At 33.8% G+C, this 27,394-nt stretch overlaps 1 long non-coding RNA gene across 1 annotated transcript in view; it reads left to right on the top strand.

The window, feature by feature from the left end:
- LOC149139273 (uncharacterized) overlaps positions 1 to 25,525 on the top strand; it is a 108,576-nt gene extending 83,051 nt beyond the window's left edge. The window contains exon 2 of the long non-coding RNA XR_016264666.1: positions 25,021 to 25,525. This is a non-coding gene — a long non-coding RNA (uncharacterized LOC149139273). The remainder of the gene's footprint in view (positions 1 to 25,020) is intronic.
- Positions 25,526 to 27,394: the final 1,869 nt, after the last annotated feature.

Raw genomic sequence — 27,394 nt, 5'->3', positions numbered from 1 at the left:
CTGTTGGAGGTATTCTTCATAAGTTTCAGGGCCACTTTGAGCTCCTTATCCTGGCTACCTCTTATGAATCGATGTTCGAGCTGATGAGGGAGTGGAAGGATCCCATACTGGGTAAGATGGAGGGAATTGGTTGACTACCTATGAGTGCTAATAAACAGGTATACCAATAAAGCCTCTCAGCCACCAGAATTCGATAAAACATCAGTCAAATGATTTAATAGAAGTGAGAGGGCCGCTGTGTGGTAATGATGGGAAGAGTAGGATGGTCGAGAGTCGACCTTGGGGGAAGAGACGGGATTCGGATAGGAGCGAAGGATTACATGTAGACTTTTCAGAAATTTGTATAGGCTAAGGTATGACGAGAGCAAGTGGAGATAGAACGAAATAGGAACAGAGAATTGGGAAATTCGGTTCTGCACCAATTCCTGTTGGGTTTTAAGGAAATTTCTTGAAGTTTGGAGGAGATGAGGCGACTTCTTGGTGTCAGGGCAGGATGGATTGATGCAAGATAAAGAATGATGGTTCATGGCAGAGGTTGTTGACTCACCACAGCATTGCAACATAAGCTACCCATAATTCTTTTGCAGGCCTTGTTTGCATGCCGGTCAGCGTGCTTATTGAGTTTACGGAGAATGTGGTGGTATTGCAGGTTGCCAAGAGTTTGATTCAAGAGCTGGCATCTCTGGATGATCTGTTGTAGGAGGTAGTTGGGAGACTTTTTTTGATGAATCATAAGGCTTATGACCACCGAGGAGTCTCCAAAAATATTTGCAGTTCTTATTCCAAGCCTGTTGAGCTGTGTTAATCCCTGATAAAGAGCCAACGCCTCTGCCCGATTGTTGGATAAGTTCCCAAGACCCCATTCGTAATAGAGAATGCATTCCCCATTAGCATTAAGGACCAGGCCTCCCGCTCCAGCTATTCCTGGGTTTGACTTAGATGCTCCGTCAAAGAACAAGTAGTAGTTGTTGCAGTTCTGTAACCAGTTGGCAAACTCCTCCTCCTTTAGCCTGAATTTCCATGGGTTGATTTCCTGATTGCGCTGAACTTTCTCTGTCTTACCTTTCTGAATGTTGTTGTTTTTATCCAAGATGTAACTAATGAAGCTTCTTTCCTCAACGCTGTATTTTGTTACATCAATGTTGCTGTGTGTTTTGGTTGAGATGGTTTTAAGAGCCAGATTCTTTGCCTTCTTGTTGACAATTCTTGAAGCTATATTTTTATCCTTAAAGATTCTTCGGTTTCTTGCAAGCCAGATGCTCCACAGCATGGTGTAGGGGAGGGTATTCCATACTCTCTTCACTAGGTTGCTTCCCTTATTTCCCTAGGGACAGCTCTTTTTCCAAGCAAGGATCACTTCCCCTATTGATTGCTGGGTAGTCCACGGTAACTTATCAACAAGGTCTAAGTTTTTCCAACAGTCCATAGCTTAGGTACAGTCGACAAAAAGATGATGCATGGTTTCTTCAGCGCCACAACAATTGGGACATCGAGATGGTCCATTAATACCCCTCTTCTGCAGGTTCTCTGCTGTTAAGATCTTCCCTTTAAGAAGGGTCCATGTAAAGAATTTGTTTTTAGGTAATGCCTCGGATTTCTAAACAATTCTCCATTGATTCCATAATGGCATGTGGAGGGTGCTGTAATTGATATGTTGGTGTCCTGCTTGAATGGAGTAATCTGATCCTGAGGGGTCCCATTGGAAGCCGTCCTTCTCGGATTTCTTGATGGGTGCTTTGCCATGGAGCAGAGACAAAAGTGCGGTTAAGCTGTTATTAATGTCACTGGGGATAGCAAGAAACTTCCATCCAAGCCAAATGTGAGACAAAGGGTCCCATCTAGATATTTGATCCAGATAAAGGATCCCTCTGTTGTTGAGGAAAGTCAAGATAGGAATAGCATCGTTGTACCTGTTTATTGGCTGCTGTCCCAATATTTTATCAGCCCCAATGTTTATGCTAGATCCTCCCCTAAGGACTTCGGAAATATTTTGAGTCATCATAGGAATAGCTTTTTTGCACAGTCGCCAAATTTTTGAGGAGTCCCTATTGGGGATATCAGAGTCAAGGAGTTGCTTCCTGGGAAAATTAAGATATTTGCTTTCTAGGACCTGTTTCCACCACGCCGGAGGACCAGAAATGAGCCTCCAAACTATCTTTCCTCCAAAGGCAAGATTAGTGAAAGTGGGTGACCTAACACCGAGACCACCTCTTTCCTGAGTCTGGATGACTTGTTTCCAACTGACAAGGTTGAATTTCTTTTTGTCGTTTTTCCCTCCTTGCCAAAGAAAATGCCATAGGACAACCTCCATTTTGTGAAGGAAAGATGCAGGAGCTTGAAAGAGAGAAAAGCAGTAGAGGGGTAGAGAGGAAATACCTGATTTCAGAAGGGTGAGCCGGCATGCTGGGTTGAGCCACATTGAACCCCATTGTTGAACTTTCCTCTTCATCTTGTCAATGATGTTGTCCCAGGTTCCTGCTTTCAATGGTCCTAGGCTCACTGGCATGCCCAGGTAAGAGAAATGAGTCCAGTCTATATTGCAGGAAACTCCAAATATATTTGCAATGTTGTGAATGACCTGATTAGAAGCGTTCCATCCATAGATACAACATTTTTGCTGGTTGATCAGGCCTCCGGAGTACTCCATAAATCTATCAAGAAGAGACTTGAACCTTCGAGCTATGGTGGTGGAGGCTCCCCCAATGAGCAAGGTGTCGTCTGCGAATTGTGAGTGGTTGATATTCTTAGCTCCATTTCCAAATTTTATGCCTGAAATGAGACCACTCTTCTGTTGTGGTTTAGAGCTTGGCTGAAGGATTCCGCCATAAGAATGAAGAGATAAGGGGAGAGAGGTCAGCCCTGTCTAAGACCCCTAGAAGATTGAAAGGAATTGCCCGGCCTTCCATTGACAAGAGGGGAAATCCAAGGCCCAGATATGCAAGCAGAAATGAGACTAAGGAAAGGAGACTCAAACCCCATGTTTCTTAAAACAACAAAGAGGAAGGAGTGTCTAACTCTATCAAATGCATTGGCCAGGTCAAGTTTGAAGATGAATCCTTTCTCCTTCCTGGATAAACTCGAGTGAATGGCTTCCTGTACAAGCATAATAGAGTCAGTTACTTGTCTGTTGGGCAAGAACCCTCCTTGGTTTTCAGAAATCAAAGAGGGGAGGAGGGGTTTGAGACAAGAAGCCAGAATTTTGGACAAGATTTTATAAGAGGCATTGCAAAGAGATATGGGCCTAAACCGAGAGAAGGAAGAAGGTCGGTTTTCTTTAGGGATGAGGGCAAGGAATGTTGCATTAGTATAGCCACCTATCTTGCCCTTTCGCTGAATCCACCTGATCATCTTGATTAGATCCTTTTTTATTAAACCCCAGAATGCCTTGTAGAAACATATGGGGAATCCGCAAAGGTCGGGCGCTTTATTAGGATTCGGAGTCCAAATCGCATTTCTTATCTCCTCCTCTTCAATTTCATTATTTAGGCTATCATTCATGTCTTTGGTGAGACCTTTAGGGAGATTTTGGAGAAGATCATCATAATCCTCTTCTCCTTTGGTTTCAGTGAGCAGATCTCTATAGAACTCTGTGGCAGCGTTTCTGATGTCCTCCTGGGTGTTTCGCTGATTGCCCTCCTTATCCAAAATTGAGCAAACATTGTTCCTGAGTTTTCGAGCTGTGGCCTGCTTATGAAAAAATGCAGTATTTTTATCTCCTCCTTGAAGCCAGAGCTGCCTAGATTTTAGCCGCCATTTGGGTTCCTCTTCTCTGCTTATTTGAGTCAGTTGAGAGTAGAGGTTCCTTTCTTGTTCCATACTCTGCTGGGAGAGTCCTTGTTCTTCTATTGTCCTCTGGATTTTCTCTAGCTCACCCTTAACTATCTTTTTGTTCTCCTCAGGTTCCTTATAGTTTATTCTTGCCCATTCTTTGACAGCCTGCCTGACTTTTCTTTGCTTGGTCTCCCAAATGAAACCTGGCGACCCTTCTACATGCTGATTCCACGTTCTCTGGACTATTTCTCTAACAGCAGGAGTCTCATTCCACAGAGGGCTATATTTAAACGGGATGGGCCCAAGGGGGCAATGGGATTCCAGCGTGAGGGTAATGGGGTAATGATCAGAGGCTGATGAGGAGAGAACGGTGGCGTATCCCACATAGAAAGAGGAAAGAAAAGAGATATTGATGAGAAACCTGTCCAGTCATTCCATAATGTTGCCCGAGCCGAGTCTGCGGTTGCTCCAAGTGTACCTACGATTCTTTGGGGCCACGTCCATTAGATCGAGGTCTTGCATGATAGCCTCCAACCGGCCTCTGAAGGGATCTGGAGAGAAGATGCCGCCCCTTTTTTCATTTGCATGCAGTATGAGATTGAAATCACCTGCCACTATGATATTTGTGTTTCGCTCACCGTCGAGACTAGCCTGAAGATCGCCCCAGCATGTTTCCTTTTCTCTGTAATGGTTGGGTGCATACACGTTGTAGATGATTACTGTTTGGTTGTTCGTTCTGCTATCGAACGCTGTTCTGATCCAATGCTGCTGCAGATTTACTGAGACACAGTTCCACTTGTTGTGATCCCAGAGGGTGGCGATGCCTCCCGAAGCTCCTCTTGCATCGCTTACGCACCCTTTGTATTGATTCTGCTGGTCTATAATGCTTCTCATTGCTTGCTGATCCTGCTTTGTTTCCTGAATCAGTAGGATTTCTGGCTTTTCACTGTGGATTAAATCTCCGAGGGCGGAGATTTTGGAGGGGTGCCCTAACCCCCTACTGTTCCAAGACAGTATTTTCATCATTGGGAACTTGGCGTACGGAGAGGTGCTCGCCTCTCTTGCTCTTTGTGGTTTGTTTCTTTTTCTTGATGTCCCTGAATGAAAGACTCTATTGGAGTTTTAGTTCCCATGGCTATATCTTTCTGAGCGTTCTCGTCCCTATGTTGTTTTGTTGATTTCCTGCCTGGTCCAAGTTTCTTGAGAGTGTCGCTGACAGTTCCATGCTCTTTAGTGCCGCTTCTGGTATGTCTGGGAAAGGAGGGTTCAAGAGAAGCTTGCGAAGAAGAGATCAGAAAGGGAGGGGGATCTGAGGGCTCGGAAAGGTTCAGGGGGGGCTGAGGAGGATCCATAGAGGGTGGATCAAGGGAGGATAAGACAAGGAAGGGGTTAGAGGAAGAGGGGATCGGAGGATCAGTAGAGGGGTGGACAGATGAAGGAGGGGAGGATGAAGATGGCCGAGAGGCAGAGGGAGCTGGAGGAACAGATTCCTGGGAGGGTTTCTGAGGAGGGGCAGACTTCTTCTTTTTGACTGATTCCCATTGGCCCTCTTGGTCGCCACTTTCTGCATCAACGAGTTTAGGGCATCTATTGGCGAAGTGTCCATATTCGTGGCAAACCTTGCATTTAAAAGGTATCTGCTCATAATCCAGCTGCTGGATATGGCTCCATTCGTCCACCTTCAGTTTTATTGCTTCTGGTAGGCCTTTGCCAAGATCCACTTCGACACAGATCCTTGCGTAGGCCTGCATGTTATCTTTTGGCTCACTGCGATCGATGTATTTTCCCACAGCATTCCCGATGGCACGGACAGACTCATCTCCCCAACAATGGAGGGGGAGATGAGGGGGATGGACCCAAACCGGGACAACGCTGGGAACGTCCAGTTCAGGATCAAATTCTGGTGTCCATTTGTTGAGGTAGAGGCCCCTTGAGTCCATAAAATAGGGCATGTTTCTGAAGATTAAGTCCTTATCCTCTTTGGATTCGAAGTGGAAAGTGAAGTACCCTTTCCCACAGAACCTGATGGAGATTTTCCCTTGGATCTTATCGGCCCAGTTTCTTTCGACCCATCTTTGTACAGTTCTTGGAGAAGGCCAAAGGCCTGTGAATTGCCCTATGAGTCCTTTTTCGGCGAGAGACAAGGCCACCATGCGTGGCAAAACCGGAGGCAGCTGAACTTCCTGAAGCACATCTAGCTTCTTGACAAATCTTGTTAAGGCGGGCCTGGGGCGCTGAGGGGGCAGAGATTTCACCAGTTCGGAAAAAGCTTTCTGAGAATCGACCCCCTCCAGAGGCGGATCCGAGGGGGCCATGGCCGATGGCCTGCACTCAGGCAGGCGTAGTGTACGCAGGGTTCAGCAGTGGCTTGCGCGCGCAGTAGTCAGCGATCCATACACCACACACAGCTTTTCGTCGAGTTTTTTGGTCCCGAAGATTTATAAAAATTAATTAATATTATAATGGTAATGAAAATTATAATATTAAGAATGTTGTAATTTATATATATTTTTTAATTTATAATTTTAAATTAAAATTTTATAAATGATTTTAAAAAATTATATAATTAAATATGTTGTATTTTTAATTTTAAATAAAAAAAATTAATGGTCTAAATTTACTAAATTTTTTTATATACCAAACGAGGTTAAGTGGTTTAAATATTTTTTTATTTGATTAAAATATAGAAATATAATATTACGATTTTTATATAATAATTTGTTTGTTTATTTATTTATTTTTTGGTAAATATTTAATGGAGGATTTAACTCAAAATTTTTTAATTTACATATTAATTCATGAGAAGGTAATATGCTAATTTTTATATAACAATTAATTTAATATAGAAAGGAAAAATAATTATAATTATATTTTATTATTTGATAATCAGTGGTATAAGTGATTGTATAAGTCTTGAATTATATCATAAAATTGTTTTTGTTTGGGTCAGAAGTACATCTCGTGATAATTTTAGATGACATGGCTTTTCTTAAATAACAATATTGGTATAATTTTTTTTAATAATAACAATTTTTTTAATAACAATAATAAATCAACCTGTATTCTCAAAAAACAATTAACTATAACTATCCTTACTAATCATTTGAGAATTAAATTATCACATATTTCCACCCATACTAAAAAAATGTTTTTTTTTTTTTTTTTTTTCAGAGAAAAAAATATAATGGATTATATTAAAAAATATTAAAAAAAATGATACACTATATAAACCTACAATCCTTAAATAATAGGAAAATCACCGCACCACTCTTAAAACAACCCTTTACTCATTTTAAATACTAATCATGTGAACTCCCGTAATCAGGAGAATTCCCGAGTCTTTCAAGTGTTCGAATCGCTCAAGTTCTTATCGCTTCGGAACTCAATGTGCTATTTAAAAATATATATTTATTTTTCGAAATACATACAAGTTGTCCATCAATTCTGATTATCTTTCGATAACATTCACTTTAATAAAATTATGTTAAATAGTTATTTTTGATAATTATTAATATATATTTTTTTCTATTAAATTGAATATTAATTTTTTCACATAATCCCTTTGGTCCTTCGGCCAGCCAGCCAGCCCCTCGGCCCTTCGATCCTTCGTTCCCTTAACTGTGACCTTTGGTCCTGAGCCTTCGGCCAGCCCCTCGGACCCTTTGGCTCCTTGGTCCATCCTATCACCTTCCCATCCCTCCGGGTGGGGTATAGGGATTTATTTATTATATTCTCATATATTTTGCTATCTAAATGTTATTTAATACTTTAAAAACCTTTAAAGATTCAAAATATATAATATGCAATTCGAATTTATAATTTAAATCCATCAATAACAAAATTCTAGTAAATTTAGGCTATTTAATACTTTAAAAACCTTTAAAGATTCAAAATATATAATATGCAATTCGAATTTATAATTTAAATCCATCAATAACAAAATTCTAGTAAATTTAGGCTTCTTTTATAATAGTGGTATTAGAATTTGGGTTAATTTAGGCTATCGAAGGTGAGTAGTTGGTGTTGGAGAAATATGGAGTTCCATTGTTGATAAAATTCTCTTACACGAGAATGCCTAGATCATTCGCTGACAAGAAGATGTAGATAAGAAACTTGTGGGGAAGAAGCTTATTGTAGAGAAGAAACCCACTTTTGAGGGCAAGAAGAAGTTACCTAAGGAAAGTGATAGATTGGTAGCTAGTCATTCCAAGGTGGATTAGTGGTACAAATGGTGCCAAAAGCATTGATGGTGGTGAGGTGAATTATGCAATATATGGCCCAAACGGACTAGTGGCCATTGGTAGCAGTTGACAGTCAGAATGTACTGGGAAGTGCTTGAAGGATCAACCTTTATGTTTTAATTCCAAGACCTAGAAAGAAGGCATGGGGCATATGCATATGAGTGGCAAAGGACAAGTAGGAGGAGGTGAAGGTTAGAGGCACCAAAGATGAAAGGAATAGTGAAAGGATTTCTATGGCATAGCCAATGATCACAAGCGAGTAGGCATGATTGGTGGGGAAGAATCATGCCATTGAATGGACGCAAGCTAGGCCAATGAGAGACTACGAGTGCAAATGGGGTTTGAAGGCCACGTCAAACTGAGCTGAGCACAATAGATGATTATTGAATGGAGGTTAAGGAGTACGTGCAAATTATGAATCAAGATGGATTGGAGATATAATAAGTGAAAGGTCACATTATTGCATGGGAGAGAGAAAGTAGTGAGTGGGGTAAAGGTTTGGTGTATGAACCAAAATATTATAGAGAGTCATAGTATGCATAAACACCTTAGAGTGTTTAGTCCAAGTCTTGAAGCTTCGCCATAGGTAAGATGAATTCCTCAAAGTTGTTATAAGACCTATTATCCACACATGCATGTTGTAATGTGGTAACACATGATGCCATCCCTCTCATGGATAGAAAGGATAAAGGATTAAGTTGTGGAATGAAATACTTTAATGGATAACTTGAATAAGTATCACGGTGGAAGGTGCATTTATATACTAACTTGAGGGGGGAATATACGATATCAAGATGTCAAATGGTTTCTAAACCATATATAATAAAAAAATGTAAGATCTCAAGATGTGATATGGTTGATGAACCATTTACAAGAAAAAATGTTCTATAAAAGTAACAAATATATTGGTTGGTTACCCATGTATTCATGTAGATGGTAGATTTTTTATATGGACTTCAAGAAAGATATTGGGGCCAAGTTAATCTCCCCAAGTAAAGTTTAAGAGGTGAATTGTTATGGTAGTTAGGGTAAACTTGACTTAGTCACAGAACTAATTTCATATCATCAACATGTAATGTAGCTATTTAAGTGCATGATGACTCCATTGTAAACTACCTTTGGGCCAAAAACTAATAGACCTATTATTAGGAGCTTGTTTCTTAGCATAAATTTCCAAAATAATTTATGGTGTCCATGTTTTCTCTTTATGTGTTGCTATTATGATTTTATTTCTCTCTATTTTTCTATAACATGAACCTTGAAATGTCAAGGTTAAGTATTATGTCTAGCTATGAGTGTAGTAGCATAATCATCTATTACTATTATCATTTTTTTTTCAAAATAAATCAACCAATTGAATATTATAGAAAAAAATAAAAAAAACCTAATTTTTTACAAATTTAATATATTTCCAAAAAACCTAATAATTAATTTATAAAAAATATATATTTAAAATATACACATAAATCTCTATGTAAATATAAGTAAAATTATTATTTTTTAAGTACTCATAAATAAATAAAAATATGTATATATGGTTACAAAACTATTATCTCTTCACACTAAAATAATGATACATATATTTTGAAAGCTAGTTGATTAACAAATTTGCAACCAAGACAACCCTTAGTTGTCATTTTCTTCCCACGTCAATGTAGGATAGCTTGTTCAAAGTGGCAGGATAGATATTAAGAAAATGACAAGACATCATAAAAAATCAAATTTCTAAGTGCACGCGAAGACAATCACGAACATACCTTTCGATGGAGGTAAAGCAACGTGGCCGACCACCCACTACAAATCATGCATCATGTATTTCATGTTATAGTGGCAGACAAATGTTTATGGAAATTTTATTATGATTGTTTCAGAAAATTTGGTAAATATAGCGGTTAAACGTCAAAATTTTAAATTAAATTTATTTTTATTATAAAAACAATTTAAACGTTACTAAATTTATTTTTATCATAAAAACAATTCAAATTTATTTTTATCATAAAAACAATTAAAACACTTACAGTTTAATTTTCTTTTTAATCACCAAAGTCGAGAATCAAAATATATTAAAAATTTCAATGATATCCACTCATCACTAATTTTGAAAAGTGATTGCTCTCATTGGCCGCTTGTACCCCACTCTTTTAAATTGAGTGGGTGTGAAGCGCCGTAGTATTTAAGTCGATTGCAAATTCCTCAAATATTTGGAAATCCGATGAATCCGCCACCATATCTGTCATGTCCGTCAGATTCCCAAATATTTGGGAAATCTGCAATTGACTTAAGCTCGCGGTGCAAGGACTTTCAATAAAGGAGTTTTCGCAGGGCCCTTTGGGGTTCCTTGCGTCTCCTCTCCTCTGACTCTCTCCTGTGTCGCAAGATTGATCAGCCATTGCTGTTGGATTCCAGAGCCTCATCACTGGTAAGAGATTACTAAATGTCCACGGCAGATCGGAGTCTTTCCGTGTCTTTTTGCAGTTGGGTTGTCTTTATCACAGCGCCCGTCACTCAATGGACAGACTGATTGCCCTCGGCCTTGCCTCCATGGAACTGCAAATTGAGGGGATGGGGCGGCGCCCACTGGAACGGCAGCCATTTATTCAAGCATTCTCAGAACACATCTCCTTGAAGCCTCTGAGAGGAGGAGAAATGAGGTCCTGCAGATCCATAGACGTGAATTGAGGACGATCACTTTGTCCATCCGATAACGGTTGCCATGGGTAACGGCAGGCCAATTGCAGAAAGAGGCGGCCGGACTCCATTAATCTGGCGTGGACTCTCTCAATTCAGCCATGTAGCCGTGATTAGTTGTGCAACTTTTCTTGGTAAATAATATATCAAGGTTAAGCGGAAAATCTATACCCATTTCGATCGGTTTTTTAGGTTAACGGAAAAATATAACAGTCATATTGAGTTATTTTCCCATCACCACCATCTTCTGTCATGATGTTCTGACATTGTAATGAGATATAGATATCATTTTGTGAATGAATATCATTTTTGTTGTTAATTATATTGTTATTTTAATGGTAGAACTTTGATATATAAGGGTAAATGTTTTAAAGTTTTTTTTTTTCATCTTTCAAGATTTGTAATTCTTGCCATTTAGTTTTAAAGTTTTATTAAAGTTATGAAGTTTTTATTAAAATTATGAAATTCGAATGTTTATTTTTTTTATTATTATTTAAAATAGATTTTATTTTATTTTTTTTTATTTATGAAACAGTTTTGTTGATTTTCTTAATTAAAAAATAATTAGATATTTTTAAAATATTGAAATGTTATTATTAAATTTAAATTTATTCACTACTGAACAAATACATAGGAAAATTAATTAATTATATTAACATTTTCTATACAATTAAAAAACTTATCATAATACAATGATAACTTTTACTACCCTATAAAAATATATATATATTAAAATAAATTAATAGTATTTTACAGTACATTGTTTACGATTAAACATTGGGAAATAAAATTTTGTACATTTTAATAGTCAATGGAGATCTATTGCATCATAAATGATTTGATTGGAAAATAAATAGAAATGAAAATGCAGTTATTATTTGCCTTTTTTACCTAATTAAAATTATTTTAATAATATTAATTTTATAAAATTTTATATTATATAAAAATAACAATAAAATAAATTTGTTTAGTTTTGGATAAGATAACTACATTGAAGTTGGTGCATGGTGAGTCTTCTTAATTTTGAATGGAGTTAATAAGTGCATACTTACTATTATATATGTAAATTTTTAAGAAAGACCACTTATAAATAGTTTGGTAATGGTTTTATGAGAAAAGAATAAGAGATCTTTAATTTTAATAAAAAGTAAGATTAAAAATGGAGAGTATATGATATAAACATATTAAATGTAAGTGTTTTAGAGTTGTATGTTTTGAAACTCATTTAGAGTATTTAGAGTAATCTATAACATGTTGATAATTTTTTTTGATTTCAATAATGTATTACTTGAAGTTTGTGTTAGTGTATTCTTGGTAGGTGTTGGGTTCTATAATGTTTTTATTATTTCACATCACAGTTAAAGTAGTTAATTTTTTAATTACTTTAAAAATGGTTGTAATTTCGGTGAACAAGGTTTGTTTGCTTTGGATATATGATGGACATCTAGAATAGTTTTTTAGAGAGAAGTTCACGACTTTTTCCTTATTTTAATCGTCATCTCTTCTACCCTTTGAATACTGTGATTGGTAATAAGAATTTTCATTCATAAAGCTTTCTTTCAGCGTGACAAAATAATAATATCTCACATAAAGTGGCATATAATAATCTTTCAACAAAGTGACATATATGGATCTCAAATTCAAATCATCATCTCAACAAAGTCAAATGAACACAATGAAAATACACCTTACACCTCCAATTTTGGGACAACCTGAAAAGTAGCTATCAAATGAAAAATGACATGCACCATCGTGTTCATTGCGTAAAACCATGAAATTTAAGTATAAACACAACCTTTTTCTATCTTGATCAAATCTGGACTCTCCGAGAATCTCAAATATTCCTCAAAAATTCTTTACATATACCTGCATCAAATTTCCAACCTCAGCATTCATCCTCTGGAAAATCCACTACTTAAATTAGGAAACTGACCAAAGTCGTTATCCTAGCAAAATTCTGATCAATCTAAGTATGAATTGACATATTTCTAATACTGTCAAAAATTAGCTCCACGGAATCTAAGAGATTCCTCCAAAAATCTTTAATTCATGGTTCTTCCTTCCTCAATCTGTGTGTCAGGCATCATTCCACTGCCTCGGTTTTTGTGTGCGCTCGTTGTCTCGGCTCTCCACCACTTAAATGCAATAAATTTATAATATTTTTATGTTGGGCAAACTTCATAAGTTTTATTTTGTGTGTGCCCGTTGACAACATAAAAAAAATATTTTCCATTACACAACATAACGGTTCCATATTTATAACCGTCCATTTAACATTTTTTTTAAACATTCAATCCATATTTATATATTAGTTTTATAACTGTCAATTTAACAATATATATTTTATATTTCACAATATATACATTGGCATCATAAATGTGCCCCACCACTATTTTTTTCATAAATGTTATTGGTTTGTTAACGCATTGGTATTAACCACCATATTTGGTGATTTTATTTTAAATAACCATAAATAATTAAATAGCTCTATATAGGGTATATAACTAAATTGTTTTTCGAAATTCATTGTTTTTGTTTTAAAATATGGTTATGTTAATAATCATTATATTAAAACATTTATATATTTGTTAGTAGAAGTAATAGAAGAAGAAGACAATGATGAGTGTCATGTGTCAATGGTTGATGGGATATCATGCACACCATGGGTTCTACTTGCTAACTCGGATGCCATGTGGCACATTGTGGGCTTTCTTTTTGTCTATCTTGTCAAACTTCAAATTGCAATAAGTTGGTTATACGGACTCAGATTTGAGTGTGGTCTATGCCACCAAAATCGTAATAACACCCACGACAACTTGTTTTTGTTTCACTTCATTTTGAAGACTTTGATTTTTTACCCTTTTTGAAGCCACTTGGATTAAATCTCTATTGAGATTGGAAGACGAGGTAAAATCATGCATGTTTGTCCATTCAGAGGATAGGAGAAGATACGATATATATATATATATATATATATATATATATATATATATATATATATATATAAGATGAAGGATGAGAAGAAGTAATATCTCGAATATTAAAGTGTCTTGAGTTTTCTTTATTATTTTGTAAATGTTCAAAATAGGTTTAAAGGGACGGTTGAGAATTTCTCTTTTATTCTTTAGTATCTTGTAAGTGTTTAAAATTTTTCATTTTATATCTAAAACCAATATGCACGTCTCTTTTGTAAATATGAATCTAAACCTTAGATTTCATAGTTTATATAATACTTCATAGTATTGTTATTGCCAATTAAGTTGTTCCTTAGAGACTTTTTCCATATATATTTGAAATATATAAATATTTTTTAATTTTAATAAGAAAAATACAATAAATTATAATATAATTTGAGATGCATAGTATTGTTTTATTTTATTTTAAATAGCCAGAATAACTACTATGCAATTATTTGTTTTCGTTTTTTTAATTATTGATACTTATTTGAAAAAAACAAAATACAAATTTAAAAAACAATAGATTAAAAAGTAATTTTGATTTTAAAAGCAATTATATATAACAAACTAAATTATCTTTTATTCTAATCATGAATAAGTTATACTTCAATTTATATGTTATCAAATATGTGATCAAAGATAAATGATAAATCATTAATGAGACTGCAAGATCATGAAAAAATATAACAAATATGTAGAGAAATAGCTAAAAGATTGTTCATTTAATTGTCAACTTGGGGTTCAAGGGAACTTGAGAACTATTGCGTGTCATATATGAGTACAATCATGTATGTGTCTAAAGTTGTAATAACTAAATGATTGTCATAGTTCAAGAGATAAAGATGCTTTTACAAGTCACCAAATAATTTAAATCACACATTTAATCCAATCTGCACTTGTAGGAATGTAAAGGAACATTGTATAGTCTATGTTGCAAGAAAGTAAATCTCACTTGTAGCAAAGTAAATCACTCTAGTAGGAAAGTAAGGCACACCAACATCTAAGGGTGACTTTCTCAAGTATTAAAATGATCTTTGATTGCTGTAACTAATATGCAATTGCATGTGCAATGAAATGCATTCAATCACAAACCATTAATTCACAATTGATTGTAAAATAAACATAACCATAAACCAAATGATTGATAAAATAACCAATCCAAAATGTTTAGGAAAACAGGGTTGCCATGATTCTAGAAACAAAGTGATTTTTATTACTACAATATAATTGCAACAAGAAACCTAACTCATGGGATGTTGTAAATCCTTCATAAAATCAACTAGTGAGTAAATGAGGATAACTTTAACACCTAAGTTGCAACAATAACCCTCTAGTTCAAAGTTGCAACAATGTAATTTATGAGAGTTTCAACAATTGTAATTCAGAATTGCAGTAATACAAAAACAAAGTAAATGTAAAAGTATACAGAAATAGAAATTACAACTATATCTATGTTATGGATATAGATAGTACCTAAGTAAGGAGGGTTTCCTACCTCCTTAATCAATGGATTGGTTAGAAAAAAATATAAATGCTTAGGACACCATTGCTTGAACTAGAGCAAAAAGGAAATTAAACTTAAGAAATATGGAACGTACAATAACTTGTTATTCTCTCTCAATTCTCAATTTTTGGTTATTAGTTACCTAAATCAAGGAGAGTAGAGAGATTAAATTATACAATATGTTTTCTCTCTAAATAAAGCAAACTAGTGGATGGAAAACCATGAGAGTTAGACTGTTCGTCTCATTACATTGATTTTCTCAATAAATGGAAAAAAAAGGGGCATCAATTGACTTTCTTTGGTTGTGTGATAGGTGGTGGTTAAGTAATGTTTTTTTCTTCTTCATCCAATTGCTCATATCATCTTCCTATGTGGGAAATTGTTTATTGGCTTCCTTATTGGTCCAAAAATGACAACTAGATGGTTAAGTATCGTGTTGGCACAAGGGGTGTAGAGTTACAATACTATCGTCAGATTTGCAATAACAGGAAAAATACAGAGTTGCAACAATGCAACATTTCAAGGAGAAACACATGTTTCAACAACGATATTAGGGGAACACGAGTCGCAACAACATGAATTGAAACATTGGAGTCATAATAGTAATGACAAGAATACATAGTTGTAGCTCTTTGCAGCCACATTTCATAGCTACAACAACAATTGAGAGTTTTAGAAGTTGTTACATATCAGGGTTGTAAAAACTGCAATTTTCTCGAGCAAAGAGACATGCAACCATTGTTGATACACTTACGTCAAGTAGTACCTGTTCTTGTGTCATGTATGCCACTATTAGTATAGAAAGAGAACAATTTCCTGAAATATGCATATTAACAATGTGTACTAAAATGGCACATAGAAGGATATCCATACCTTAACCAAAAATGTATCAATATGGATGGAAAAGGTAATAAGAAAGGATGGAAAATGGGAAAATGGTGGAAAAAATGGTATTATATGGGTGTAAAAAATAGGCCAATTTCAACATCTGTTATCTCCCCCTGGCCAAACCCATTGCATGTCCTCATGCAACCAGTAGTCGGTCCAAATATTTGAAGGTGAGGATTCCATGGAGCTATATCCTACCTCATGTGCATGAAAGTATCGTCCTATTATATGGATTTCCCTCTAACAAGTCAATTCTTCCCTTTTGGTCAACTTATAATCCTTCTTGTACTCTAATGAAATTTCAACTTAATCCATTTTTTTCTACAAAATTATATAAATTTAATGTATTTATTCACTCTTTCCAATGCTATCATATGATTAATACAAATTAATTGATTCAATTCAACTGATTATGTTGTAATTTTGTTTTTATTAATAAAATTACAAGCATTTATTTTTTGAAAAAAATCAATATATATATATATATATATATATATATATATATATATATATATATATATATATATATATATATATATTACATTGATAAATCAACGCACACGCACACACACACACACACATTTGAACTAGGTCAAACCTAGGTCGACGCCAATTCCACTATTTGATGGAAGAATAATCTACCCTCTAGTGGGATGCTATCACTAGGATTCTGTGAAGCTTGGCAAATCTTGGACACCCCTTGGAATAATGATACACCCCATTATCTAGTTGGACACTCTTTGAAGTGATATACCTCATTATCTGGTTGGTAACCTTATAATTAAGATCAATTTGAAAATGAGGAGTATAAGGAAACTCCAATCCACCTTGTCATATGCCTTCATCAAGTCCATTTTAAGAATCAATGCACATTGTTTTTTGGTCTTGATAGAATGTAAAGCCTCTTGAGTCGACTCAATGGCATGAAGAATAATTCTACTAGGGAGAAAATTAAACTATTTAGGTGATATTGAAGATGAGAGAATTTATTTTAAATGAATAGAAATCACCTTCACAATAACCTTATATATGAAATTGCATAAAGATATAGGTCTGTAGTCATTGAAGGTGCACATATTTGAACACTTTGGAATAAGTGCAAAGAATGTGGCATTAATATCCCCTGTAATCTTAACAATTGCAATTGCAAAGGTATTGTATGTTTAGATTTCTAATGATATTAGGAGATGAGGTAAAATAATGCTTACATGTCCATTCAGAGCAAAGGCTAAGATACAGAAAAACAAAAAGTACGATGAAGGATGAGAACAAATAATGTCTTCAATATGGAAGTACTGAGATTTCATTTCAAGTGGGTGGTGGATAATTGCCTATATATTAGTTTGTAAATGTTCAGAGTAAGTTTAAAGGGGTGGTTGAAAATTTCCAAGTTTCTTACTCCATACTCGCTGAAAAAAATAAATTACATTCTTTAGAAACATAGGTTAATTGAGAAATTTAATTTCAATTCTTAGCTAGTTTACATAATATATTAATACTTCATAACATGAACATCACCAATTGAACTATTTCCTAGATACTTATCCTATTTAACTTAAAAATTTATTAATATTGATAAATTTTAAAAACTAAAATAAAATAAATGCACAATAATTTTTAATTTTTAAGAATAACTACTATTCAAGTATTCATTTTTCTAAGTTATTAATATCTATTTAAAAAATAAAATACAAATTAAAAAAATAACAATTTAGAAATATAATTTTTTATTTTAAATGTAATTATATATAAAATTTTAAATTAGTTTTTATATTGATATTACAAAAAATTATATTTAAATTTATATATCATCAAATATGTAATTAACAATAAATCAATAATGAAAATATAATAATTCCTTAATTTTATAAATTGTAAAAAAATTATTTATCATTAACAATAAAACAATAGTGAAAATATAACAATTGCTTAATTTAATAAATGATAAAAAATTATAAGATTAAACATGTTGTAATTTTTATTTTTAAATTAAAAAAATAACTATCTAAATTTTAGATTTTATTAATTGAAACTCTTCAAGTGGTTTAAATAATTTTTTTTTTTTATTAAAATATAAAAATATATATTATTATGATTGGTTTTTGCTTTTCATTAAAATATAAAAGTATATATTATTATGATTTTTATATAATAATTGTTTGTTTATTTATTTATTTTTCGATGTTAACCAAAAAAAACCCGCAATTCACATATTAATTCATAACACTGTGTTTATTAATGGAGAGACTGTTTTTTATATAAAAATTAATTTAATGTAGAAAAGAAAACATTATATTTATATTTTATTATTTTAATGGTCACTTGTATAATTGATTGTATTAAGTTTAAAGTATGTTTTACAATATTTTTTCTTTGGGTAAGTCTTCAGAAGTAAGGGAAGAGGTTAACTGTCCAAGACCTAGGTTTCTCGAGGTAGTGAAACTCTGTCCCCTTAAGGGCTACCAACAAGGTAATTCTAAGTGGCATGGTTTTTCTAGAGGACAACCAATAAAATAATTCTAAATGGCATGGTTTTTCTTGAATAACAATGAGTCCGTACTGAAAGTCTGCCACCTTAAAAACTCTGCCCCCTTAAGGGCTACCAACAAGGTAATTCTAAGTGACATGGTTTTCCTTGAGGACTACCAATAAAATAATTCTAAATGGCATGGTTTTTCTTGAATAACAATGAGTCGGTAGTGAAAGTCTGCCACCTTAAAAACTACCAACAAAATAATTCTAGATTATATAATTTTTTTTAATAACACTAATGTCTCAACAAACATGTCAAATGACATAGCTTTTTTAAATAACAATTATAACCATTGTTTTTTAATAACAATAATAAGTCAGTCTATATTCTCAAAAAACAACCAACAACTAATTATAAATATCATTATTCTCACTCATCATTTAACAATTAAATTATGACATATTTCCCATTGTATTACTCTATATAAACATGCAATCCTTGAATAATAAGCGAAGCACCGACAACCCTAAAGCAACCATTTACTCATTTTAAAAACCAATTATGAGAACTCCCGAGTAAGTGTTCGAATCGTTTCGAAACTCAATGTGCCATTTAAAAACATATATTTATTTTTCGAAATACATACAGGTTGTCTATCTATTCTGATTATATATTCGATGACATTCACTCTAATAAACGATGTTAAATAATTATTTTTATAATTATTAATGTTTTTTATCTATTAAATTGAATATTAATTTTTTCATATATATATCATGATAATAGTTTACTTATTTTATTCTCATATATTTTGTTATATTATTTAAATGTTATTTAATATTTTAAAAACCTTTTAAAATATTCAAAATATAAATTATGCAATTCAAATCTATAATTTCAATCTCTCTCTAACAAAATTTTAGTAAAATTACCACATATATATATTTTAAAATAAGGGGGTGAGTCTTTCTAGAAGAAGCTGTATTAACCCGAAATTCACAATTTACATATATTTACAGAAATGAGATTGAATTCGCAATGTACAATGTACACATATATACAGAAGCTTGATTGTTACAAATACGCTGCATAGCAGCAAAGCAAGATTGTCAACATATTCTTCTATATTAACCCGAAATTCACAATTTACATATATTTACAGAAATGAAATTGAATTCGCAATGTGCAATATACACATATATACAAAAGCTTGATTGTTACAAATATGCTGCATAGCAGCAAAGCAAGATTATCAACATATAGCTGCGGCGCAGCTGGAAGCATGTAAGATGGGTTTTAAACCCGGATGGGAAAGCGGAAAGCTGTCCATCCGGACCGCGGGGTAAACGCCCATGTGCTTGTATATATATATATATCACAAAACTTTAAACATAACCTACAATTTTACGAGATGCATCCTACAAACACCCAACAGCCCAATGAGCCATGGACTGTATGAGGGGCAACGGCGCGGACAGGGGATATTACCGCCCACAGATGTTACCGGTATAGTGATATGAGAGAGCGAGGGGCCAAACAAGAGAGAGAAAAAGGAAATCGGAGAAATTAAACATTAAACAATGTCAAGTTACTCCCAAAAACACCACCAAGTTATTGTTTATGTTATGAAAAATAAATTATTCCCATTCATGGTAGATTAGTTGATTGTGAACTATTTAGATGTATTTTTCGATTCATTTATCAATGATCAGGAATGGGTCAGTTTTATGTTAATTATGTTTTGGATAGATTTCTAAAATTGAGATTGTTTTTTGTTAGACATAAAAAGCAGGATGGTAGTAGAGATATCTTAAATGCGAAGACTTTCATGAATAATAGTGGAGTTTAAATGATAATAATTTTATTAAGGAAATTAATAATTTAGAAAATCATGATTAGTTTATGTTGCTTTTTAAAGGTTTATAATATAATAGAGTTGGAGCAAGATAATATTATTCAGATTCCGATAAAATAATTGTAATGAAAATTTGAAAAAAATTGGAAATCTAATTATTAAAAATACTTATGCAAATTTTTTTAATATGTCAAAAAGAAAAGTAAATAATTGAATGGCTTTTTAAACATGTAACTTATATTTATAGAAAATTCGTATAATTTAATTAAAATAATATTTTCTTAAGATTAATATGTAATTTTTTCCTCAAACACAATGTATATGTTTGTGTTAAGCCTAATGTTTAGTATATAAATGATGAAGTTTTTTAAACATATTTGTATGATTTTAAATAACACATAGTTTTGGTGAAGCATCATTTTTCCATAATTTTTAATGTAAATTATATAATTTTTAAAATAGAGAAATCAAAGTTTTAGGGTAAACTTAGTTTTAGAGTGAATTTGATTTGATCATTATTTAGTTTATAGTTGGGTGTTTACCATTCTAGGTTTCAATAATCCATCATTTTTCCTAGGGTATTTTCATTTAATATAGACTATTTAAGGGTATGATGAGTCCATTGTTATGTAGATTATCTTCTGGATACATCGCATTAGGTTTCTTGTTGATCGACGTTTCAAACCAACAATGGTGGTTCATCTTCAGGATGTGAGTCCATTGTTAGTTTCACTTAGGCCAAAGAATAATAGATCTATTACTAGGAGCTTTCTTTCCCACAAGGGTTTATGGTTGCCATATGTTTCCTTTATGCCTTGCTATTAAATTTTTATTTATCTTTCTTTTCATAATAGTCATATAAGAGTTTGGGTTAGTCTACGCTCTTGAAAGTGAGTGGTTGGCGTTGGAGAAATATGGAGTTCCACTATTTATAAAAATCTCTTACAAGTGAATCCCTAGATCGTTGGCTGACAAGAAAATGTAGATAAAAAACTTGTGGATAACAAGCTTCTTCTAGAGAAGAAGCCCACTTTTGACGGCAACAAGAAGCTAACGAGAGGAAGCGGTAGATTGGTAGCTAGTCATTCCAAGGTGGATTAGAGGTAAATATGGTGCCTAAAGAATTGAGGCTATGTGGTGAATTCTGCAAGATATGGCCCAAACAGACTAGTGGAAATTGGTAGCAGCTCACTGTCCTAGTTGAGTGGGAAGTTCTTGAAGGATCAACCTTTATTTTTCAATTCCAGGCCCTAGCAAGAAGGCATGGGGGCTAGGCATATGGGTGGGAGAGGACAAGTAGGAGAAAGCGAAACTTAGAGGCACCAAAGATGAAAGGAATAGTGAAATGATTTCTATGTTGTAGCTAATGATCACAAGCGAGTAGGCATGATTGGTAGAGAAGAATCATGCCATTGAATGGGCACGAACTAGGCCAATGAGAGACTACAAGTGAAAATGAAGTTTTAAGGTTAAGTCAAGGTGAGATGAGCACAATAAAGGATTGTTGAATGGAGGTTAAGGAGTACTTGCAAATTATGAATCAGGATGGGTTGGAGATATAATAAGTGAAAGATCACATTGTTGCATGGGCGAGAGAAAGCAGATAGAGTCAATGGGGTCAAGGCTTGATGAAGGAGCCAAAATATTATAGAGAGCCATAATAGTGCATAAACACCTTAGAATGTTTAGTCCAAGTCCTAAAATTTGGCCATATGCAAGATGAACTCCTCAAGGTTGTTGTAAGACCTATTATACGCACATACATGTTGTAATCTGGTTGGTAACACATGATGGCATCGCTCTCATGGATAGAAAGGATGAAGGATTAAGTTGTGGAATGAGCTACTTGAATGGACAACTTGAATAGGTATGAGGGTGGAAGGTGCATTTATAAACTAACTTTTGGGGGCAGGTGGGGAGGGTGGTGGCGGGGAAATGTAAGATATCAAAATGTGAGATAGTTTCTTAACCATTTATAATAAAAAAATGTGATATCTCAAGATGTAATCATGGGGGCTTCACTCAATGATACCTATAAAATAGCACGTGCATTCATGGCATACTAAAAAATATCCTTAATTTGACTACATATTGGAAAATACCTCTAAAATCACATTATTTAAACCCCTACCAATACGAACCCAATACACCTTCCCGATTTAAAAGACCCCTACTTTCACTAGATATTGTAGGTTTCCATTTTTTCATTAGCATTTTTTATACACCTTTATATTTTTTCATTAACTTTTAGCTCCATTTTTATATAATATTAAAACCCTTTACACCCTATTATATGCTCAATATATTGTGTCATTTTTTCTTCAATATATATCCCCTAATATAAACCCACATGGTGTGGTATTTCTCCCTCAGTAAAGTCCCATAGATGGGATATGGTTGATGAACCATCTACTAGAAAAAATATTCTATAAAACTAACAAATATAGTGGTTGGTTACCCATGTATTCATGATGGTAAATTTTTTATATGGACTTCAAGAAAGATAGTGGGAGCACCTTAATCTAAATTTTAAGAGGTAAACTGTTATGGTAATTAGGGTGAACTTGACTTAGGCATAGAATTAATTTCTAAATTTTGTAAACCCATGGCTTTTTCTACAGTATTTTAATGTAATATAGCCTATTTAAGGCACAATGACTCCATTGTAAGGTACCTTTGGGCCAAAACTAATATATCTATTATTGGGAGCTTGTTTTTTAATATAGATTTCCAAGATAATTTATAGTGTCCATGCTTTTTCTTTATGCATTGTTATTATGATTTTATTTAATTCTCTTTTTCTATAACATGAAGCCTTGAAATGTCATTGTTGAACATTATGAAGGGCTATAAGTGTATTAACATAATCATCTATTACTATTACCAATTTTTTTTCAAAATAGATGAACCAATTAAATATTATAAAAAAATAAAAGACTTATTTTTTTTATAAGTTTGAAATATTTAAAAAACTGAAAATTAATTTATGAATATATATTTAAAATATACACATAAATCTCTCTATATATATTTAAAATATTCACATAAATCTCCATATAAATATATAAATATATGTTTTCAGTGAAAGAAAAAATTATGAAAATAAATATGTTTTGATTTATGGTTACAAAACCATTATCTCTAAAATATCTAAAAAACACTTCCATTATCTCTTCACATTAAAATAATGATGCATATATTTTGAAAGCTAATAAAATCTATCATAATTGATTGCTCCTGATCAAGTCAATGTAGGGTGGCTTTTACAGTGGCATGATAGATATTAAGAAAATGACAAGACATCATAAAAATTTGAAACTTTTAAGTGCATGCGTAGACAATCACTTGATGATACCTTTCGATGGAGGTGAAGCAACATGGCCGACCACCTGCTACATTTCCTGTTACTGCGGCAGACAAACGCCTAGCAACCTGTGAAGATGGGAGCAATAAGAAAATGGCGGTGGAAATTCTAGTATGATTTATTTTTGTTAAATTTGTTAAAATTTTTGGGAAATATGGATTATATTTGTTGAAATTTTGGTTGTATTAGGGTTTTTAATAGTACTGAATTTATTTTTATTTTAAAAAATAATTTAACTTTTTCGTAAATATAAATTATGGCGTTAAATTTCAGGATTTTAGGGAAGGTAAGATTTTTAATAGTAATAAATATATTTCCATCTAAAAAACAATTTAAACACTTTTATAATTAAATTTTTGGGAAAAATATCTACCATAAAAAATCCTATGGTTAAATGTTTTTGAAAAATTCCACAATCCCATCCTTTATGATTTTGACCAGTAAGATTGCTACTCATTGGCCTCTTGCACCCCACTCTTTTAAATTGCGTGGGTGCGAAGGAGTTTCAATAGAGGAGTTTTCACTGAGCCCCTTGGGGTTCCTGCGTCTCCTTTCCTCTGACTCTCTCCTGTGTCGCAAGATTGATCAGCCATTGCTGTTGGATTCCAGAGCCTCATCACCGGTAAGAGATTCTTAAATGTCCACGGCAGATCGGAGTCTTGCCGTGTCTTTCTGCAATTGGGTTGTCTTTATCACAGCGCCCATCATTCAATGGACAGACTGATTGCCCTCGACCTTACCTCCATGGATCTGCAAATTGAAGGGATGGGGTGGCGCCCACTGTAACGGCAGCCATTTATTGAAGCATTCTCAGAACCCATCTCCTTGAAGCCTCTGAGAGGAGGAGAAATGAGGTCTTGCAGATCCATAGATGTGAATTGAGGACGATCACTTTGTCCATCGGATAACGGTTGCCGTGGTAACGGCAGTCCAATTGCAGAAAGAGGCGGCGGGACTCCATTAATCCGGCGTGGGCTCTGTATGGATCGGTGGTTATGAGGTTCTTGAATGCCAGCAGCCATTGCGATTCTTATGATATGAGAGAGCTACAGAATTTCCGGTGGAGTTTTTTCTTCTTTTGTTTGAAGAAATCAAACTTGGAGCACCTCTCGACCATATATAATCCTGTGTGAGACTCTACCACCAGACATGTGGGAACCAAACTCCACTTAGGTAGAGTTTATTGTTCAAAGTTCCAACAATACTGATCCTGTGGAAAAGGTTCTTGATTATTTTTCCAGGTACAAAGTATTTTAAATTCAAATGATTTTTTTTTCAGCTCTAGAACAAAACCTAGATCGATTGTAAATTTCAGAAATATTTTTAAAGTACTTTCCGGGCTTCGCTAGCTCATGCGGGCCAGAAACTATGAAATAGATCGGCCACCTGCTGCTATTGTGGCCGTGGTTCTCAGATTAAGTTTTCTTGGTAAAAATAAATATGAGTTTTTCAAGGTTACCAGGAGTGGCTGAAAATTTACATACAGCAGTAATAGGTCTAGTTTTTCAGAGTTACCCTTCATGTGACCGTGGTTAACTGTTCTGGTCTTTCTATGTAATCAGCCATATGGCCATGATTAGCTGTTGAAGTTTTCTTGGTAAGAACTTAAGCGGAAAATCTATATCCATTTCCATATTTTTTTTGAGGTCAACGGAAAAATATAACAGTCATATTGTGTTATTTTCTCATCACCATCTGCTGTCATGATGCCACTTTGTAAGAAGATATCGATATTATTTTGTAAACGAATATCAATTTTGTTGTTAATTATATTGTTATTTTAATTATAGAACTTTGATACAGAAAGTTAAATGTTTTAAAGTTTTTTATATTTCAAAATCTGTAATTCTTGCCATTTAATTTTAAAATTAATGTTATGAAGTTGGATTGTGTAATTTATTTAACTTAAAATGGATTTTATTTTACTTATAAAATGGTTTTGTTGATTTTTTTAATTAAAAAATAATGAAATGTTTTTAAAATATTGAAATATTATTATGAAGTTTTGGTTTATTCAATACTAAATAAATACACATGAAAATTAATTAATTAATTTTAATATTTTTTAATACTATTTGAAAACCTATTATAATATAATGATAAGTTTTATCATTATAAGAAAAATATATTAAGATATTGGACATTTTAATATGTCAATGGAGATTTATAGCATCATAAATGATTTGATTTGAAAATCAATCTAATTTCCATGAAATTCTGGTTATTATTTATCTAAATTTTTTGGGAGTTAATTAAAGTTTTTAGTCCTTGATGTAGGCATGGCGAGGACTATAGTAATCAAAGTGGCCAGGACTATAGTAATCGAAGTGGCCACATTAACAGTAATTTAAGTTGGTCAATGTCCTGAATAAGCTGGTTACTGAAGTTTTTAGGCTTGCATTATTTTCGCCATCTTATTTGGCCTCTTCTGAAGGTGGGAAGGCTATAATCTTATGTTATATTCATTTTTTTGACATGTACCCTTTATATTTCTTAAAACATGTTGAGGATGTGAACTATTGCTAGCATTGGTTTAATGCTATTAAATGCTAGGAAATGATTATATGTTATTATGGAAACTTGTTCTATGTTATTAGGAAACCTGAGGTTATTGTGGTGAGTTGTTTAGATACATGACAAGTCATTCCTGCCGTGTCGAAATTGTGGTTTGCATGAGACCAAACATACTCTACTTGCCTACCGTGCCTATGCCTATTTTTTTTTTTTTTTTTTGCATTTACACTATTTAATAGTAATAACAGGTTGTTTTACTTCTTCATGGGTGACCTTTTTTTTTTTCTTTTTTTCCGAAGAAAAAGCGAACTTTTTATTAAGAAAAATAAAAAGTTACAATGCATAAGTTGAACAATTTCAGACGCAACGTTATAGAACTAACGTGCACGAAGAATAAGAAAAGAGAAAGAAGAGAGATGGGGGAGGGACACTTCAGGTTTTCCTCCCCTTTTTCTTGTCAACCTTGCGCCACTCTCCCACAGTGGGCTCGGTTGAGGCAATAACTAGCTGGGATGATACTTTTAGATGCCCTGTTTCTTTGTCTGAATCTGAAGTATCTGAGTGATGATGCCGCTTGATGCCTCCAATGCCTTGATCCACGCTTGTCATCTCAACCTGATTTTGCTGGGACTCTGCCTGATTTGAGAGTGGCTGTGAGTCCTTGTTGATTGTTGGATTTTCCTTCTGGTTCTCTATTTCAGCCTCCTCACTGGTGGTGTCTTCCTCCTCTACTTCTGTTTCTTCGTCTTCTGATACTGGGGGGGCTTTCTTTTCCGCTGTTCTCTTCTTCCTGACAGAGTCTATGTTCTGCCATCCTTTATGCTTCCTTTGTTGAGGCTTGCTTTTGTTTAGGCTTTTACATGCATTGAACAGGTGACCTGTTTGTTGACATCCCCTGCATCTGAATGCTGTATTCTCATAATCCAAAGATTGTTTCCACTGTGTGTTGTTGAAATTCAGGATGATGCTTTCTGGTAGCCCTTTGCTGAGATCTACCTCTACACATATTCTAGCAAAGGTAAAAATTCCTTTTATGTGTCTTTCTGTATCGATCTTTAACATTTTTCCAAGAGTATTCCCTATAACTGATAAGGTTTTAAAGTGCCAGAAATGTATCGGAAGGTTGTGCATCCTTACCC

This window comes from Pinus tabuliformis, chromosome X, assembly GCF_031772625.1.
Source record: "Pinus tabuliformis cultivar Carrire ecotype Pingquan chromosome X, CPIR1, whole genome shotgun sequence".
Classification (NCBI taxonomy): domain Eukaryota; kingdom Viridiplantae; phylum Streptophyta; class Pinopsida; order Pinales; family Pinaceae; genus Pinus; species Pinus tabuliformis.
Note: the sequence above shows the minus strand (reverse complement) of the source record. Positions and strands in the feature narration are given on the sequence as shown.